At 38.7% G+C, this 20,842-nt stretch overlaps 1 long non-coding RNA gene across 1 annotated transcript in view; it reads right to left on the bottom strand.

The window, feature by feature from the left end:
* LOC103467225 (uncharacterized) overlaps positions 1–20,842 on the bottom strand; it is a 99,901-nt gene that overhangs the window by 46,651 nt on the left and 32,408 nt on the right. Inside the window, exon 3 of the long non-coding RNA XR_534050.1 lies at positions 12,435–12,512. This is a non-coding gene — a long non-coding RNA (uncharacterized LOC103467225). The remainder of the gene's footprint in view (positions 1–12,434; positions 12,513–20,842) is intronic.

The raw sequence follows: 20,842 nt of genomic DNA, 5'->3' as shown, positions 1-20,842 counted from the left end.
ATTAAAGGAGAGCAAGTTCTGAGAATGCACCACAGTGCGCGTGTGCAGGAGTATGTTTGTATGTTTAAGACAGAAAGGAAGGGAGCTCAGTTAAATTTCAACAATAAACACTTTCTCATTTATATAGATTCCCTTTGACAACTGTGCCCTTTCCCAAAGGACAACTCTGAGTTACATCTTCTTGCAGCAGCACAGGATTTCTCCGTTATCACTCAGCAGTCCACTTCAATGAGTTAAAGCGGTATGCGGGGTTGTATATACGTACCAATAGCGTTCTCGAGTTCTCTCCGCACCCGGAAAAAAAAGAAAAAAGTGAATATGACTCGTGTTATAAAAACTTCTGCCTCGCTGCAATATAACAAAAGAAAATTAACACTTTGGGGTTGCCCTGGTTACCTAATTGCATCACAACACTGCACACAGGAGCCAAAGTAACTGAATTTTGATGAAAAGGCGGTGATAATTTACGGCATTGAGAAATTAGTTGCCGTGGCGACGCGTTAATTACATCTCAAATTAACAATGCAAGTGTAGTGAAATTAAATATAAATCATATTTTCTGCATAAATTACAGGGGTTGATTAGAGCGGGCGCCAGGAGAGAGAGGTTGAGATTCCAAGGGCCTGTCACATCCCCCTCCTTCCCTCCCTTCTTCCCTCCCTCCCTCTATCTGTCGTTTTCCTTCTCTCTCTCTCTCTCGTCTCCCTCCTCCCAGTCCTCTATGCCACCCCCAACATCCTGACTGGTTCCCTTAAAGACAGGGACTGGATTAGTTTAACTGGCTTGCCACATTAATGGATTTTCATGTTAGAGTGTTATCTGTCCACAAACGCTTTCTTTTTGTTAGCGTATGTGTTTGCTGTTTTTTTTCAGCGCACACAAATGCACATTTGGTATACGGTGTAAATTGCAGTGTGTGCATTTTCATGATTTCCTTTATTTATTTGTTTATTTAATTTCCTTGGGGATATCTGGGCCATTACTATCGTTTTAAAACAAGTAGAGAAAGAGAATGGAGGGAAAAAAATCTTCTTTATTTGGATTTAAAGAGTTAAGACTCAAAGTAATCTAATTTCTAACTTCTATGTGTGTGTTTACATAAGGGATTAAAAAACAACTCCTAGACGTGATGGTTTTCTGCTCTATTTTCTATTTTTGTGTGGTTCTTAAGACTAAAACTCTTACTTGTTTATTAAGATCATTTACACCAAATTTATTACAAAACAAAACTTATTTAAATGCTGGGCAATATGGCAGAAATATTACATCCCAATTTTATGTCACAGTTAAATCACACTGTTATGATTTTTAACCCAATATTGCCATATAAGTAAGACTATAATAATATATATTTTTTTACATTTAAGTACAATGCACCATCAAACTATTCAACCAAAATACAAGAAGCTTTGTTTAATCTAAAAGGTTAAAAAGGACATCACTATCCAAATGAAAAGAAAAAATAAATAAACTGTGCAATAGAATAGAACAGAAACAAACAGTATGTGTCTCATGGACGCTATCACTCTATGCTTTGGCAGATTGTCAGCATGTTTTAATCCATTGAAGTTTAATACCGTCACATCAGCCACACCTAAAACATGTGAATATAAAAAATGGGTCTACAGGTTATTAAATGAAGCCCATGCACCTGTGTTGAAAAACTGCATTTTATGTTGTATTTATGTTGTAGTCAACAGGAGACAAACCGACTATGTGCAGAACTAATGTTACCTGTGTATTTATTTTTTATTAGTTTTTTTCTACAAAATATGATGTAAATCTGTAAATTGAAACAGAACACATGATTAGACCAAGAAGTCCTTAAAGTAATAGCTGGTTTTAATTGACAAGATGAGTAGATCTCTATTTTTATTCTTCTTTTTTGTTAGATCACCATAACAGTTTTGATGTCCAGTAATAAAAAACAATTTCAAACTGCTTCTTGTATACATTTTCACATCATTTTGTAAAAAACTAAAAAATATATAATAATAATAATAATAATAATAATAATAATAATAATAATAATAATAATAATAATAATAATAATAATAATAAATTAACATACTTTTTAACAATACCATTTATTTTGTTTAAAATCTACAGAAAAAAATACTGAAACAAAACATACTAGCAACTATAGTGGGTAATCTCATTTAATTTAATCTTAAAAGAGAATAAGTGCTAAAATATATAACAAATTGTGATAAATAATAACCAGCAATGTAATCTGTAATGTATTATTGCCAAACCCTTCAAGAGACTCAGCTCAGTCCATTTTTATTGATGTGAAATATTTAGTTTCCAGTCAAAAATAGGGCAATAAAAAAAATAGGATAAAGATAAGCACACAGAATCTGTGCTTATCTTTATAAGCACACATTGAGTATTTGTGTCAGGGAGTATTAAACTGCATACGTCTTGGTCTGAAGAAGAAATAAGACAGAAGAGTGAAAGCAAAGAAGGAAAATGAGCCTCTCCTCCCCACGATTCCTCCTGTGGCCCAACTTCCCTTTAAGCATCACAAACAAGCCTCAGGAGTGATGTCAAGGAGGGCGGGGTGACGGCGGGGGGTGCTGAGCCGAGAGAGAAAGCTGAGCGCAAACACAACAGCAACAGGAACCAACTTGAGCCATCTAAATTATTCATACACCAGATGGATACGTTTCCCCAGGATTTCACACTAAAACGCAGCCGTTCCGCTTTACCCCCGCGCTCTGCACTGTCTGCTGGGCGGACGCCGCCAGGAATCAAGATAACTATCACTTTATCTAAACCGTTTCATGTCTGATTCATATCAGCTCTGAAGAGTGGAAGCCCCTCGACAGCACGATCGCACGTTTGTTCTAATTCCACAGGCACAAAGACGGGGGAACATGTTCTCTTTCCTCTATCTTCAAAGATGTAGGCGCTGTTATGACCTTGTCAGAAGGATATTATACAAATCAGAGGGTCCTCGGAGGGGGACGTCATGTGTAACGCTGAATACACCTCAGCAGCTTGATGTTTGCTTGCAGGCGGCCTACAGTTTCTTGGATTGAGAGTAAACATTGGAATTAAACCAGAAACCTACATCAGCTTGTCTCGCGTTTAGCTCACCCGTTTGTGCAGAATTGCCTTTTTTCAGGGTATTATATCCAAAGTGCGACTCTACACCCAAATTTTAGAGCATGAAAACAATCTTATTGTGCAACCATGGCACAGACCATAATTGATGGGTGTTGATGGTTTAATACCATGGCCTGCCAATAGAAAAAAAAAAATACTCCCATGAGAAAAATGTCAAACTTCTCTCACAGCACATGCCTTCAATTCAAAGAGATTGTATTTATGTCAATTCCATTGAAAAGACAATCATCGGAGCTATAAACAGATAATTAAATTAGACATTTATTTAGCTTTGACTTGTGGCACCATCATTCAAAAACTTAAATATGTTTATGGTGAGTCTCTTACCACTATCAGTGGGTAGTGAAATTAATCAGAAATACCTTCCAACTAATCCACCCACACCATAATTACAGTGTGGCTTTGAATAACTCCCCATTTGGTGGCAACAAACCCAGTTTTTAACACAAACCAGCCTGCCTTATTTCACCAAAGTAGCAAAAATATGATCGGTCCCCCTCTGCCGGAGTCAGCCGTTTGCGCCTGGAAGATGACGACTTTTAAAAGGACAAGACATCATTGAGAGAATAAGTAGTCTTTCCACTACTCTTTGTGCAACCCTCACCCCTTAGAAGTAATTTCAGTGCCTTCACACAGAAGTGAAAGTGCTAAGGAGTAGGAGGGGCGGGGGTTTAATGGCTCGGTAATGTCTCAGCCCAAGACTGGTAGTCCTCCTATGTCTGTGCAAGCAGAAGCAGCATAACGCTGAACAATTTGGGGATTTAGGAGCAACTTAAAGGGGAGATTTGGTGCAAATATCTTCGCAGTGTGAGCCACAGCTCTGTGTGGGGTGAAGCAGTAGAGAATGGATGCTCGACCAACACGATCGGATGAATTCTATCAAAATACCACATGTCAGCATGTGACACTGAAACCGGAGACGGTCAAATGACATTTATTTAAGTGGCACATCTTCCACCGTGGATAGATGTGGGAAGGAAAAGGTCAATAAAAACAAGTCAGGGACTGCAGTATCAAGCTGTAAAGGATGCCTCTGTCATCTGTCCTCATTTGTCTTTCTCCTTCCTTCCCTTCCTGTTCCTCTTCTCACCTTTCAGCTTCCAGTCACTCAGAAAGTGCTTAAAGTTTGACAAACACAGCAGGGTTGCTTAGGAGTAGAGATGAGCAGAGAGGTCAGCTGGTGACATTATTCGGCTGGTGACTGGCCTAGAAATAAAAAAAAAAACGTTCTATTTTCAATCAGCGAGCTTGCTGTACGTAAGTGCAAACAGGCCATGCTGTCAGCAACACTCTTTAATGCGGATGTTGTTACAGAGAAAGAAAGCCATAAAGTTTCTTATTTTGAGCAGCGGCGCTTAAAAAGGAAGTTGGACGCTAATTGAAAACATATTGTATTTTCTAAAGAAGCTTGGCTGCTTCTGATTCAAGCAGGATGGTTAAACATATCGCAGCAACATCCCTCTGTTTGGTCATTCTAGACTTTCTACTTTTGCCTGTCCTGAAACATTCTGGATTTACAAATGTTGGCATTTGGCGTAGACTCCAGAATCTCTATTGAATATACAAAGAAATAGCTTTGCCCCTCCCCCACTTGTGTCTGAAAACTGCCAGTCAGTCATTTGACAGGAGATAAATGCTATTCTGTAACTGACAACTAACACAAATTTAGCTGCTTGCAAATATTTCAGGATGCACAACATCTATTTTTTTACTTTAACTAGGTGCTGAAATCTACATCTGACAGATGCAGATGTGTGAAAGCACCATAAATAAGTTCTAGCAGGTTGCACTAACAGCACCACTGTTAGTACAGTGCGGAAGTTGTTAGCGAGGTAGAAAAAAGAAAACATCTAAACGAGTTGTGTTAGCATCACTGAGACTTAAAACTGAAGTCATAAGGCCTTGAAAGCTATACAAAAAAGGAAACCATATTTTAGACTGGGACGTGTTCATGGTAAGCAGTTTTAAAGAATTACAGCCCTGCTTAACAGCAAATATCTCTCACAAACTTAGTGCATTGCCTGTCCCCAGAATTAAGCTGATTTTTGGCATCATAAAATATTAAAATTTTTAAGTAACATTTTCAACCTTAAGATTTTCCATCACCTCCTTCCTGTGCTATTCTTTTAAGGTCCCATTTTTCCCAGAGTAATGTAGGACTGCCCCGTCCCCCGCTTGAATCAGCTGAAAGAAGATTACTGCATTTTTTATGCTTTAAAAGAAGGACAAAATGGACTGTTGGATTTGTTTTTCTGGTTAAATAATGTTATTTTCCTTCAGCAGTTGTATCACCTTTGTTTTAAAGCTTTGTGTAAATATTTTGTCGTATTTATCCTTTACACTGTCGAAGCGTATGACTCTCATATATTCTACTAACCAACCAACAATGAATGACGGGTTACAGCAGAAAAACAAGAAAGAAATATTTTTAAAGCTATTGTATCAGCACATCAAACATCACAACATATAACATTTTAAATCTGTCATAAAACTCAAATTGGTACATCCTGCAGACATGGCACACCCTACCATCACTCTGTATTAGAAGTATCCCATTGGTGGCATATTACTAGAAAATGGTACTCAAACACTTCAAATCTGGATCAATAAGCTGAGTAAAATCTCTTTCACATGTGGTAAGATTCAGTTAAATGTCACATAGCCCAGTTGGTAAAAAAAATAAATAAAAAAGAAAGAAAAAACAGGCAAGACCTTCTCGACAAGTTTAAATAAACCCTGCAGGATAATGCTGGCTCTCCTGGGGGAACCAAAAGCTGATGGCTTTGAAACAGGAGGGAGGGTATTTTCAGCGGGGCTGCCCAGCATGAGAGATCCTGCATGTCTCACAGCTGAGCTTGTTTTATTGAAAGGTTGTTTGAAAGGCCCTGAACCCAAGACATCGGTGGTCATGTTTGTTTGGCTTAAAGAGGGGCTTTCACCGAGAAGAGCAGTGCGGGCTGTCAGGAGTAAATGAAGAGAAAATGAGGTGGGTTAGCGCTCGTGGTAACTTGGAGATGTACGCTGTTAAAATTAATAAAATGGTCTCAATACAGCTTCAATTACAACCTGCTACAAATGCGAAGCGCGCGAGCCGAGCTTAGCCGCTCTGTGCAAATAAGTGCCAAAACCAGTGCTGTTATCAGGTAATGGAGTGAGTGGAAGAGAGAGGGCCTTTTGTGAACTTGACACTCCCATTAAGCCCATACTGGAAAGTGCAGTATTTGATCAGGAGATGGGAATTGAGCAAAAATGAACTGAAACCAGATCCCACATGACTTATTTTCCTGTTGGCTCTCAGCTTTGGGTGTCACTCAGACTTAATAAAGCTTTCAGATTTTCATTTTATCACAGAAAATAGACTGGGCAAAAATAAAATCACCCGGTTTTGCCCTAATGGAGCAAAGTAATGGCGGGGTGAAACTGACACAACACACTTTGTCCATAGTAATACCATCAAAATGAAAGCATATTCACTTCTGGACTTTTTCAGGAATCAATTCAAACTGAATATTGGCCTTTTCCACTGACTTTATTTCATAATGGTTCCAACAAATACAGCACTCTGGCAATAGACTGTCACCTCAGGTGATACCAACACAGCTATTTCACCCTATAGAGTTACAGGCTTCTCTAACCCACACTGAACCTCCTCCGCCAACCAATAACTCTTATTTTATTTCCGCACTTTATACATTAGGGGTACATTACACCCATTCCATCAGATAGGATAAGTCCACTTTTACACCCAGGTGTTACATTCCAAGGTTAGGTCATTTGGATGGCTGTGACCTTTGATGGCTTCATCTTCAGTGAAAATTATCCGGCGATCTCCACACTGACACGCACACAGATGCCCTTGTGCTGAACACTCCCGCTATGGGGATAAGAGCAATTCACTGGGGGGACATTATGGAAATATTCATTTGGGAATTATGTATTATAATTAGAATGTGTGGCCACATTTCGCCATCCTAACCATGGCGGAGGTTCGCAAAGATAAGCCCGAGAAGCTGGAGTGCAATGTTTTCCTTCAACTATAAGTGATTTCTCAAGTTCTAGTCTTCTGCAGAGAATACTTTGTTTATAAGAAGTAATTAAGAAACATATAAAGCAGAAATAAAGCTCCAAATCTCAGTCCCATGTGCTTCAGGATCTGATTAACAACTCTGGGGAGGACAGATGTTAAATTGTGTATGCCCATCAGCGCTACGACTTTCTGAAGATTTATCAGGCATGTAAATCATGAATAAAATATTTCCTTGTTGTGGGAAAAATTTACATCTGTTTGGGGTATCATTCACTTCCAAATGCAAGAAAAAGTACAGATCTGACCTACAAAGGCTTGCTTTGGATATGAATTAAAAACTATTTCTTTTTAATTACAGTGTTGTGAGAAATGTCTGTTTTAGATATTCCTAAAGAAAACACGAGTAGATGCAAACAGCAGCTTTAAAATTATCATTTTATCTATAATACAGGGGAAAAAACTGTCCAAACCAACCTGGCCCTGTTTGAAAAAGTAATTCCCCCTAAATCTAATAACTAACAGTTCCAACCTTGGTAGCAACATGTGCCATCAAGCATCCTGGACACACTCAGGTCAGACTACTGCCAGAACAGCAGAATAAAAATATCACATAAATAGAACCTGTCTGACAGCAGGAAGTAGGTTAAACAAATCTCCAAGGGCAGAACAAAATCTTATCAAATTAAAAAAACAGATAGAAAATAACCTCATTAACATCTATCAGTCTGGAAAGATTTACAAAAGATTTCCTGACATTTTGAGACTCCAGTAAAGCACAACGATGAACCTTCACAGCAGGACTCAGCCTACCAAGTTCTAGACAGCATCTAACGCTCATCCAGAAGGTCACAACAGAACCCAGAGCAAAATCTAAAAACCTGCAGGCCTCAGTTAAGGTTCAGGGTCCATGATTTTATAAAGAAGACCCGTCTCAAGGTGAACCTTTGTTTAATCATTCAAACTGTTTGGGAAAAAGTGAGTCCAATTGAATCTGTGGTAAAACGAACAGCACTTCAGAAATGATGATCGTAGTAACAGACAAACATGGCAATGAGACGTCCTTAAGCTTCTCAAGTAGCTGAACAACAGGAAAATAATCCAAACCCCACCAGCAAGTTTTCCTCTGTGGCTAAAAAGAAAAGGAAGATTTTGAAGAGGCCGAAGGTTCAATTTGATTGAAATGCTGTGGCACTACTTACAAAAGGATGATCATGCTTGAAAACCCTTGAATGTAGCTTGAATAAAACAATTCAGCAAAGAGGAATGGACCAAAATTCCTCCACAATGATGTAAAAGATTCATTGCCTGAGTTAGAAAATGCATGATGGAGCAACCAGATAACTTTTTTCCCCCTTTTTAAATGAAATCACTTCAAAACTCTTTTATATTTACTCAGATTGTCAGAAATCTGTAAGGGGAAAATACTTTTTCACTTCTCCCGTATGTGCTGATTGACCATAAAAAAATAAAATTTTTCCGTCTTGTGAAGACAAGATAAACCTCAGCCCATGCACACAAAGCTCATGCTTGCTTCCATTTTATTCCAATGTGTGCATAAATAAGTGAGAATAAACATCCCAGAGAGTGTGACGGTGTCAGAGGGATCACGAACAAGGCGGCGGCGGCAGTTCTGGAGGTTGAGCCACGAGCCACCAGGACTGTAAGCGTCTCCAATCGCCCCTGGCCACCATCACGTTGCCATGCTCCGGAACAGACAGGCCTGCTCGCACAACAGATGGAACTAATGATGCGAAACAAAAGAGATCATTTCACCGTGGTCCTCCAGGAAGCCAGAAAGCAGGGCTTGGAAGTTTGAATGATGGGATCAGGGGACTTGCACGAGGGTGTATTTGGATAGACTTTTTTTTTTTTTCTTTTCGKGRGGTGCTCTGATGAATAGGGAAAAAAAGGCTTTTGATGTAAGTCAAAACGCAATCCTGATTAATAGGATGATAATGAAAATATTAGAAAATAAGCTAACTGCTGAAGAAGCAGCAGATACATTTATGTGGTGGGTGTTGTTTGAACGTGTTTTATTCTAACACATTTAATCACTTAATCAGGTAAATTAATAAACAAATGCAATAAACAAACTTTTTTCAATTTACTAAGCAAACAAAATAATTACATTTTTATGCATTTGAATAAAGAACCTGATTGCAGATGTGTTGGAGTCTCCATCAATGCTCCTTTCAAATGATCAAACCAGAGAGTTACAGTAAAAATATAATCCCCGATACCTTTTATTGGGCCGTGATTAGAAGAGCAGCACCAACAGTGAGATGTATGTGGCACACCCAGTTTTAAACAATCACATGGCTCGCACAGCTGTATAAAGAGTTCATGGAAATTTTTGCTCCTTAAATCTGGATTTTCATCTTATAATATAAGGCTTTTTAACTCTTTAGTTTAATGCTCACAGTAATTAAGCTGCAGCAGCTTCCTGTCTGTCTGTGACCTGTTCTGTCACTCAGGTATACACAAATGGTTTAAGAGAAGAGAAGCTGTGTTTAGAAGATCAAGGTCTCTGAAGCAGAACAACTTTATATGTCTTAAAGAAAGGACCCAAAACAAAGCAGAGAGCAAATATGCTAACTTTAGCCTATTACCAAAGCATGCTGCACAGAATAAAAATGATTGAGACAAAATTTTTCTTTTTTTTTCTTTTTTTTTTTGCATTACATGTGAAAAAAGTTGGATTCTGCTCTGCTTTTTTAATTCACATTGTAAATCGTGGGTTTTTTTGCTATAAATATGCACATTCTGTGGGTTATTTTAATCACATTTTGAAAATAATGCAGGGAATTTAATAATAGTTAAAATAATAGTTTCCTGTCAATTTTTCTGAAAATCCTGCTTCATAGTAACTCAATAGTTATGCTGTTTTTTTGTTTTGTTTTGGGGGGTTTTGCACTGTAGATTCTGGACAAAAGTTGCTAACAAACCACTGTGTCTTGAATAAACAAAAACAAATCAAATTTGAGCTGAGGACATTTGCATATCCTGAGGGACAGGATTAGATTTAGAGGTCATCTCCTATGAGCCGTTCCTCAGCATACGCCGATGTAATGTTTCTCTGTCAAGTACTTCCTGTATGACCCTCGTCTGCTTTCCAAGTCGAAGAGTTCAGAGAGGGAGCGCTCGGCTTTTTTTAAAAATGCAATGTGTCAAATAGGAGTTCAAACACCTTGGGATGGGATTTAACCAGGACGGAAAAAAGAGGAGCCAGACGCATTCCCATCCACACACGAAGGGGATCACAGGGAAAAAAAGTTCAGCTCTGACACTGACACAAACAGCGGAGCGAGGCCTGTATTAGAGTCAGGTTAGCAAAGATAACACTATCAGCTGGATCCCCACGGGTACAGAATGCAGGGCCTTGCTGGCAAATAAAGCTACAGTGTCTTGACTCCTTCGCACATTAGCTCTGATTACAATGACCTTCATTATATCAGCTACCCTTATTACAACACGTGGAAGACGTCTGTCCCCCGGGCAAAGCACAGTGGGGGGGTAGAGTACCAGAAAGTGGGGAGATTCACTTGTCAGGCCTGAGCAGTGAAAATCCAAGCATCTCTCTACCATCTTTACAGAGAATCGGTGTCCATTCTGTTTTGAATTTGTCTGTGAGCATCAATTCCTTCCTCCCTTCCTCTTTCTGCTGGATAGAGGAAGGGACTTTGACTAGACCCTATTTTTAACTGTCTCTTGAGGGTTGTGTTGGACTTGAGGGGGTTCCTTGAAATTCATAAAGGGAGCACGAAAACACTACAAAGAAACTCAATACATTCAATTTGAGCAAGGAACTATTTTCGTAACAGGGCAACAGTGCACAGTAATAAAAATTAAGAACTTCTAATATCTCCAAGTTAAACCCTAAATTTATAGAAAACATCACATACAGCAAATATATTTTCTTAAAATTAACTGGTATCTTTGATTTTATCTCCCTAAATTAGCACAACTCTTCCCTAGATATTCATCACATTTTTTATTAACCTAATTTTTAAATAACAGTCTTGACTCTATAAGCATTTGCTCCTCCACATCCAATACGTGAAGCCAAGTTCTGTTTAATATGTAACAACATTGTTAACCTCAATTTCCTGCCTCGTCTGCCCCCTCCACAGGCCGCATTGTTAGCTTAAGCAGGCTCTTGGCAAATGCCGACGCTGCAGTGCTGACTCTCATTCAGCCTGACCACCCTGCAGACGAGGGGCTTCTCTCCCACAGCCCGGCTCATCTCTTCTTCGGGCCCCCACTGTGTGTCCCCGGCCCTCCCCGTTTTGCTGGCAGGTGACTCAGGATAACAGATGTTGGCCTGAGAGAGAGCAACGCTTCATTGCATTCACTTAGCGCTGCCAACACACCCACCGAGAGATGAGCCGACCTGCGGGGGGTTCAGAGGACCGTCCCGTCAGCCGCAGGCTGGAAGCCATGTATTTTTTTGTGTGTGTGTCTGTTCAGGAGGGAAGGAGGAGTATGGACTGTTTTGTCTTGGATTACGGGCAAATGAAGAGATTCTAAAAATCACAAGATGCTCCTCAATGAGAAAGTCAAGCACACAAACATCTCAGGGACCCTGGGTTTCGAGATGTGTGAGACACCGAGCCGTTTAATCACATATTTTGTCAAAGTAGGATTTCTGCAGAGGAGCGGAGGATGCAAGAAGCGATATAACCAAGAGTGTACTTAGCAGAACCAGAGTTTAAGCCATGTTGATCCCCTATGACAGCATGTTCTAAAAAAAATGGCAAATAAAATTGTAACTTAATTATAGATTTATAATGAGCCGCTGCACCACTGCCAAAAACAAGTCCCATACCAAGCCAAACAGGCACCTGCTGAATGCTCCCTGCTCATGGGTTTTCATAGCTTAATTAATCTATGCCTTGGGGTATCATGACTTGTACGTGCTGCTTGTGTGCATGTTTGAGACAATTAAGTTGCTCCAAGAAACAGAGGTGCAACTTCAACATGGAGCAAAGACTGACGCACCGCACATGGCATAACACATTTTGTGTTCTGTGAAAGTTGCATCAATTACCCAATAATTTGCTTAAGGCTGAAGAAAACAAGGGAATAAATGGCAAATGTGTGAAATGCTCTTTTTTACATGACTGAAGCAAGAACTGCGAATGCTGATCAGATGGAAAAGGGAATGCCTTTTCGCTTTAAAATGTGTTTTCTAAACTTTGCCACTTTGTTGCATCAGGTAGTCAGTTTTCTGGTAAATACGAGTGAAATGGCAAATTGATTTAGGTTTAAGACTCACCTTCCTATTGTAAAATCTGCACTGAAGATGGATCTGCTGCACAATCCGTCTGATGCTCACTCTACTGCCATCTGATTCCTGTAGATAAACATAAAACAGCTGTTTACTGTCACTCGCCGTTTCTTTGAAATGACAGATTTAAAGAATTTCACAAGATATTTCCAAAGATTGGTTGTGCTGTACAGGGTAACAATCTTCAAAGCGAAAATTGAAACGAAGCCCGAACAACTGCACCAACAGAATAATGCAAACAGGTATTTATGGTAAGCATGAACAAGACAAGTCACAGCATCTGAGGAATCTTTATTTCTTGTTCTGTTTAAAAATGAATAATAAAATGATCGTGTACATTTTCTTAGTGCCACTAAAATCTCAGTGACTTGCAGGCCATTTGCAAGTGGCAACTTTCAACATCCCTTTCATAAACCTTTGCTGTTGTTGCCTTTGCATTTAAATGCTTTTCAAATGTGTGCAAATAGTCTATGTTTACATATACACTGAAGACTAGGGATGGAATAGCGTGGGATTCACAGGGTGTGACTATTTTGAGTAATAACACTCCCATTTCATGGTTTTTGACACAAAAAAAATTGTAAATAAACTTGTAGAACATGATCTAATCGATATGATTTAAACAGAAAAGCAACATTTCCCACCGCTGCAAAAATAATTTATTGCTCATCACACTTATGACATTATCTATCAACATTTATTTGTTGATATTTCCAATTTGGTGCATAGACTTAAGTAAAATAAAACTGCCGTTTGAAATTATTAGTGGTTTTTGCATATCATATAAAGTTTTACTTTCCTGCTCTAAGTAGATTGACAAAGTGTATGCAATATTAGTCAAGCCTGCATTTGTAATAAAAGTGAGCTGGAGAGGTAAGCTGTCGAGAAACTGCCTCTCTTGTAGATGCCTTACTTCTTCTAGAAAGCGCACTGGCAGTGCACAGCAACATCCATGCACACCTCAAGCATTGGTCAGAGGTTTGTTGACAAAAACAATCAAAGGCAGAAATCCGATTGCTACCTTGCTACCTATGACCACTGCAGATAAGATATTGACCACTGGTAAGAAACATGTCCAAATTATCAGAAATCAGACCAGAATTTTTCAGCTTTGTGTAGCTGTGGCCATTCAAATCCGATTAGTAGCTTTCTACAGCTATCATAACCATGACTACATCTCGTAAACATGCCTTCATTCTTGTTGCAGGCCATTAAGAGAAGTTAGAAACAAAGAAAAAAAAAAAACAGCACGCATAATCACGCCGTGGTACACTGCTAGCATTTCTCTCATCTAAAAACCAAACCAGTATTTTGTTTGTTTGCTAAACAGCCCAGATGAACATAGTTCTGATTTATTGACGCGAGTTCCAGCTGAAATAATTGGTCACTAAAATAAATTAGGACAAAAGTATGAAAATCTCTTGAACTCTAATTACCAGTTTGAATGAGCCTGATAACGATAGAGAAAAAGGTATTAGATGCAATAATTATTACTATTGCTAATTACATTTCCAATTATGTCACTAATGAGAACAGCTTAATTATCTGCACACTGGATAAATAAGAGTTGTGCTCCCAACCAGTTGTGATGTAGCTACGATATGAAGGGCAAGCCTTCTGACCAAAAACATACAAGAAAAACATGTAAACCACCACAGTTGCATATTTTGATATGATATGAACGAATTAATTAATAATCTGTTTTAGAACATCTTTTTTCCCCCCCTTTGCATCTAATCTGTGGTGAACTTCCTGTTATCCAGCAAAAGCATCCCAGACCGGAAGAGCTAAAAGCATCTGTGAACTCCTTTTATTAAACTCTACCTCGTGGTTACAATCTCAGTAGTGACCATCTCTCTGGAGCTGCTTAATTATTAAGGATTATTTTGTGCCTTCTCAAAATTAAAGTACTTAATGTAAGGAAATGTTATTGTCCAGGAAGAAAGCGAGACACTCGTCCATCAGGAGAAAAGCTACAGAGAGAAAAAATGTGTGCACAGAGAAGACATACAAACTTCAAACATTACACCAGGCCCCACAGTTGGGCAAAAATAATAAATCAAAAGCATCTGTGTCAAGTAAGAATGGGCAGCATGGCAGGGATTGTTGCTTTTGCTGTTTGCTCTATTTCCCTCTGTTGGTTCCATTAAGGCAATAATACTATCAGTACAGCTAAATGATTTTAATGAAGTTCCAGTCAGCCCATGTCTAAAACAGTTCAGTATTTGTGAGTTAGCCTATTTGCGTTTTTTTCTGAGGAACGTAATTTTATTTTATTTTTTAAAGATTAGATCAAAAATATCCTAGAAAAAATACAGAATGGGAAGCCGAAGTACCTAAGCGCAATGCTACTTGACACACTACTGGCTGGCGTTTGCAATTGGCGTTTGCTGATTAACTGTACTCCCCAAAGCAGAAATAAGAAAGACTGTAAATATTAGCTTTGACGGTAGTGGCAGGACAGTTTGCACTGTACGTACTAATGCATATCAAGGTATATTTGGTGTTTGAATTATTAAAATAGAGTCTAGTGGCTTCAATGTGTGTCCCAAGTATTTATGGATTTTGCTATTCACGAGCTGTTGTGGTCCATAACAACCGTGAATACTGGGAGTCCACTGCATTGTGTAGTTGCACAATTTAATGTAACCTTTGAAATGAAATTATTGAGAAATAACCAGGTTACTTTCTTTAACAGTATGTGTGCTTGTTTGGTTCTGACTGTATAGATCTATACAGAAATTCAGATGATTTTTTTAAAAAGTTTGTTTTTATTGTCACTTTTATTAACATTTTTGAAAATGCCACCCAAACTCCACACCATGGATTCAGTTCCTTCCTTTATTAATTACATTGTACATTACATTTGCTCCATACATGAATTCCCAATAATGGTCATTGAGGTTTGTCGCTGTAATGTGACTAAATGTAAATTAGTTGTAAGGGTGTAAATACTTTCGCAAGGCACTGTTTTGCTGTAATGCATTTAAAAAAGTATCAAAGTGCTGTTGAAATTTCTCACATTCCTTGACGGGCGTATCGCTGACTTTGACTGAGCGGAAGAGTTGCACAGAACCGTGTCTGGTTGCCAAGTTAAGGAACAATGGATTAGTGACATATCTTCAATACGGCTGCTGCCTAATCCGACCATCTGAGCTAAGCTGTACCAGGTGAGGCAACAGTCTGAGACACCTCTGGAACAAACAGGGATCTCCTCCTAAACGCCCACAGGACGGCTACTTCCAGCCTTTGAGGAACTTCCTCGCCTTCTTCAGATGTAGCAGGCTTAGGAAATCTCTGTTTTTGTGCTCTGTGCAGAGTAAATCAGGGCTAAATTATGCTTTACCAGCAGTATCAAAGTTAGACCACAACAAAAATCATATAATTGGTCTCATTTGTGCAAAATGAGACTATTTTGCACAAATGGTCTCAATAAACATATAAATTATATTTCTACTTATCTCAGTTAAAGGAGTTTTTGAGTTGAGAATTTTAACATCTGCTTCAATATTATATGTTATTTTTTGGGGCATATTAAAGAGAGGAATAATGTGTACTCGTGTGTGTGTCACGGCCAAGGAATGTTGCCAACTTTAGTTTCAAAGTCTCCCCTCTCACCTCACATAGCGCAAGAGGAGGAGCAAAAACAAACAAAACCAAAGAGAAACATTCATTGTGCTGCTGCTTTTTTCCCCCCTCTCTCTAATGTCTGTGGCATTATGTAAAAACAGGTTTTGATACGTTACGGCACGACTGTTTTTCAGTACATTTTTCACACATGACCTCATAATTTGAGGGAAAAAAAATATGCACACACCCATTTAACAGGTACTTATTGTAAAGAGACAAACAACACCAAAAAAAAAAGTTGGGTATTTCACACGCATCTACTTTCCACCACGAACAGATATTTTCCACTCAAAGATTGGAATGATAGAAAGCATCAATATGTTGTTTGGGGGGGCAGAGATGCACACGTACTATTTCTAAAATAAACATTATTAATGATGGATCTAAATATTTATTAAGTCTGCATAAGCATTTGCAGACTTGCATAACATTATATGAGATTAATTCATTAATTTTGTGAATCACATAGTGATGAAGGTGAATCAATATTTCCAAATTTCCAGTTGATTTGATTGCCCTTGTGTGTTAATATGCCAAAAAAATATACATTAAATATATTTCTTGCTGTGTCCTGAAAGCAGCGCTCAGACAGAAACGCGGTGCTCCAAAAGAACACAGCAATACCACAAAAACAACCCAGAGCCAAGCCACTAGTGAAAACCATGTCAGAACATGTGAATGAGGGAAGGTTCTGAAAAGGTGCATATTTTGATTTTAGTGATAAAACAGCAATCAGAGGAGCTGAGAGGTATTAACTGTTCAGTGACTGCTGAGATACTGGGAACCCGTTGGGTTCGATCAATCTCACTAGAAGGGACGGTTTCAATATCCTCACGTTTACAAAACCACGAAAGTTAAAGAGGACAGGCTGGGATACACAGCATCTACAGTCTGTGGTTTTAACAGTGCACCTGCTTACTGCCAGTTTATTTCCAAGGCAGTGTAGAGGATACTAATGTCATTAGTAATTCAACGACACATGATTTTGTTAAAGAAGGTTCTTTTTTCAAGCTGCTCTTGTGCATGACAAAAAGACAAAATGAACCTGAATGGTGAGATTTTCTGAGGTTATGTTACCATTGGTTGCCCTTGGGCATAAGAACGAGATGAATTTACTGGAAAAATTATACACACTCCTTTGTCACGCAATGTGACGGGAGCAAAAAGTCACTTGAGTTCATCCTTATGTTTTCCATAAAAGTAATGCGAGCAAGTCCAGCATAATTTCTTTTACTGTTTAGCTTTCTGCTTTTCTGTGCTGGGAAAATGAACCTATAGCGTCTCGCATGAGGACATGTGATTAGGCAATGATACTGAGCATCTCCTAGCCATCAGTACAACAAAACACTAGTCATAAGTCAAGATCTTGGTTTAAATCATGCTTCTTTTGAAATGTTATTTTCCTTTCTGACAAAGCCCCAGCTGCACTCTGCTGTACTGTTTATTGAATAATGTGGGATTCTGAGAGAAAAACAAAGCAAACAGTGTCTCGATTAGCTCTGCTGCATCTTGTTGCGGTTTCACTCTGTCAGTGATCTGCTCTGTTGACTTTAGGCCATTCACACAATTCTGCTAAAATGTTGAAATGAAAGTATCAGCAGTTAAGCTTTATGCCCTTAATGACCCCATTCCACAAATTTAGTACTGAAATGGAAAAATAAATCAAGTTTTAAATGGGAAAGAATACAGCTAATCCACCAGCAGTGCTTTTTGTTTAAGCAGCGACACTCCCAAGCACGTGTGCACATATTTTCCTATTTAAAATCAGCAAAGTTATTTTAACATGTTGCTGACAGTTGAGTGTTGTTGGCCTCCATTTTATATGAGAGCAGCTAAAGGATTTTTATGATTGTTGTTTCCTTTTCCAGCATCTAAATTATTACAGCTCTTAACGTACATTACAGTAACTCATTCCCCTGCTTGTTATGTGAACAAATATGAACTTCAAGGATAAAAGTGCATGCATATCTGAGCTGAATTAAAATTAAAATAAATATATGTAGTACCGTAAAATGAAATGTCCCAATAAAAGTAAAATCAATCTCGCTGTGTATAGTTACTGGCTTTTGAATTAGGCTTTTCTGCAACAATTTTAAAATATTTAATACTTTTTATTAAGCCTGTCTATTACAACTTTCACGTTTGTGTTAGAAGTTTTACCAAGGATAGAAAAACTACGGAAATATTTAGAGATGTGTTTTCTAATGCCTCAAAGATAAGATGGAATATTTCTTTATTTGTTATAAAGAACCACTCTAGGTAGGTGACATTTCAGGTTAACTCAGTTTCTGCAACTGTGAGTCAAAGCAGAAGCTAAACATAACGCCATGAGTTGAAAACTTAAAAAACAGTACTTTCAACATGTTTAGCAAAAATTGTTAACTGTCTTTGTTTTTCTGCGATTCTTTAGAGGGGGGAAGAAAGCAGCAGTCCGAGAAGCAGGTAAGAGACCCATGTTAGCTCTAGAGTTGTAGAGATTCTGCAGAGCTCAGGTGGAATATATAGTAGATATATATCATTGGTGATCCAAGATGGAACTTTATGGGCTACTCGCAAACTGCTCTGAGACAGAAAAGCTACACTGTACATCCGGCAGCATCATGCTGTGGAGATGCTTTTCTTAATCTTGGACCGTGAAAATGTGCAGAGTTTGGTTGGAAGATAAACTGAGCTAAATACAAGATAAACCTGAATGAAAAGGAGTTTGGGGGAGTGGAAAAGAACTTGAGGCTCATGAGCTTTCCGACACAACAACTCTAAACATATTACCAACTGAAACAATAGACTATATCACTGAATGTTCAAGTGTGAGCAAGGCCAAGTAAATGTACAAAGTTGACTTTAAAATCTACTGCAATTCGTCAGTGAGTCGATGGAAAGATGCCTGGAGCTACATATAGAACAATCCATGAAACAAACCTTAGTACACTTTAAAATCTACTGAAATCTGCCACTCAGTTGATGGAAAAATGCCCGGAGCTAACCAGCCCTAAGTAAACCCAACATATTATTTTAAATAAGATTTTACTGTTTTTGTTTTTAGACCATGCCCTGCGACAGACTGGCGATCTGTCCAGGGTGTATCCCGCCTCTCGCCCGAAACGTTAGCTGGAGATGGGCACCAGCACCCCTCCCGACCCCACTAAGGGACAAGGGTGCAAGAAAATGGATGGATGGATGTTTTTAGACCATAGTTTGAGTAAGAAGTGCAACCTCTCCCATGTTTAGCTTTAGTTTAACATCTTCCAGCTCCATTTGGTTGCTTGTTGTAACTGCAGGATGAGTGAAGAGCAAATCATCTGGGATGTGTGACTGATAGGAACCGAGCAGGGCAGGTTTATATCCGCATTTATTGTGCAGTGCTCTAAGCTTATTACAGGCTAATGAACTTCTGCACCTTACTTTGTTTCTATCCTCAACAAGGTAAGCTCCCTACTCCTCTATTTAGACCAGGGCTCCCCAAACTTTTACTTGTGAGGGCCACATAACTTCCCTTCTCTGGTGGGGGCCGGAGTCAGTTTGTAACAGAAAAAGTGTGACGTTTGCAGGAGTGCCTAAATGTAAAAATTTGTTTTCCAGAAAGCACAAATAATCCTCTCTGGGTTCTTCACAGAATAAAAATCCAGGAAATAATACCGTATTTTACAGACTATAAGCCGCAACCCCAAAGTTTTTTTTTTTAAAAAACCAGTAAACATAAACATATAAGCCGCATCGGACTATAAGCCGCACCGGACTATAAGCCGCAGATATCTCTGCCGCTCTAGGTTTTCCACAACGATGCAGCAGCATCAGAGGGGGACGGACACCCAAAATATGAGTCATAACAGGTCAATTGAATATCACATTTATTACGGTTGAAAAAGAAAAAGGTGCCAAGATTAGATTTAACAGAACTGATTACAGTAGTTTCCGAACGATAACTATAACAGTAAAAGTGCTGATCCTTTATGTCTGCTACTAGCATGTGCTAAATGAAAATAGGCGCTTTCTTCTTCTTTAGATTTCGAAGGCAGCTTGCATCCATTATTGTTGCACTACTGCCATCTATTGGATCCTAATATCTATACCTCAAATTCTCATAATGATCCCAGTATTATTTAAAAAAAACAAAAAATCTTCTTTTTCCAGTCAATGCTATTTAACTGATCAACAACATTCTCAAATTTCAATTCCCTATTAAAACCTAATTCCGCTCTAATGGGTGCTTTCTTCTTTTATTTCTAATTTTGACTTCCAATGATTCACTTCCTGCTAAAGAGCCCCCTGGTGGTTGAAAAAAAATCCACATATGAGCTGCACTGGGCTATAAGCCGCATAGTTCGAAGCTTAGGAAAAAAGTAGCGGCCTATAGTCTGGAAAACACGGTATATGAAAAAAAATCTAAATGCTCTCTGGTATTGTTCAGGGGGCCGGACCAAATGTGGAGGCGGGCCGGATCCGGTCCGCAGGCCATAGTTTGGGGACCACTGATTTAGACCATAATAAGTAGATCGACACATTATTTGGTATTGTTCTCCATTATGTTGGAATAACACATAAAATCCAAATTAAAGTATGTGTTTCTGACATGCCAGATATGGAAAAGTTCATAGAGAGTCAATACTTTGACAATATATACTGTATGTGTGTCGTTTTGAGCCAAATATATATATGATTAATTGCAGAATAAAAGAAATAGCAAACAGTTAAGAAACGCCATCAGCTGCTGTACAGCCAATCAACTGATGGAGCTCCAATTGGTAAGGCTGTTGACTCTTTGCAAT

Source organism: Poecilia reticulata, linkage group LG7 (assembly GCF_000633615.1).
Source record: "Poecilia reticulata strain Guanapo linkage group LG7, Guppy_female_1.0+MT, whole genome shotgun sequence".
NCBI lineage: Eukaryota > Metazoa > Chordata > Actinopteri > Cyprinodontiformes > Poeciliidae > Poecilia > Poecilia reticulata.
The sequence above is the reverse complement of the archived record's forward strand: the minus strand, read 5'-3'. Positions and strand labels throughout refer to the sequence as shown.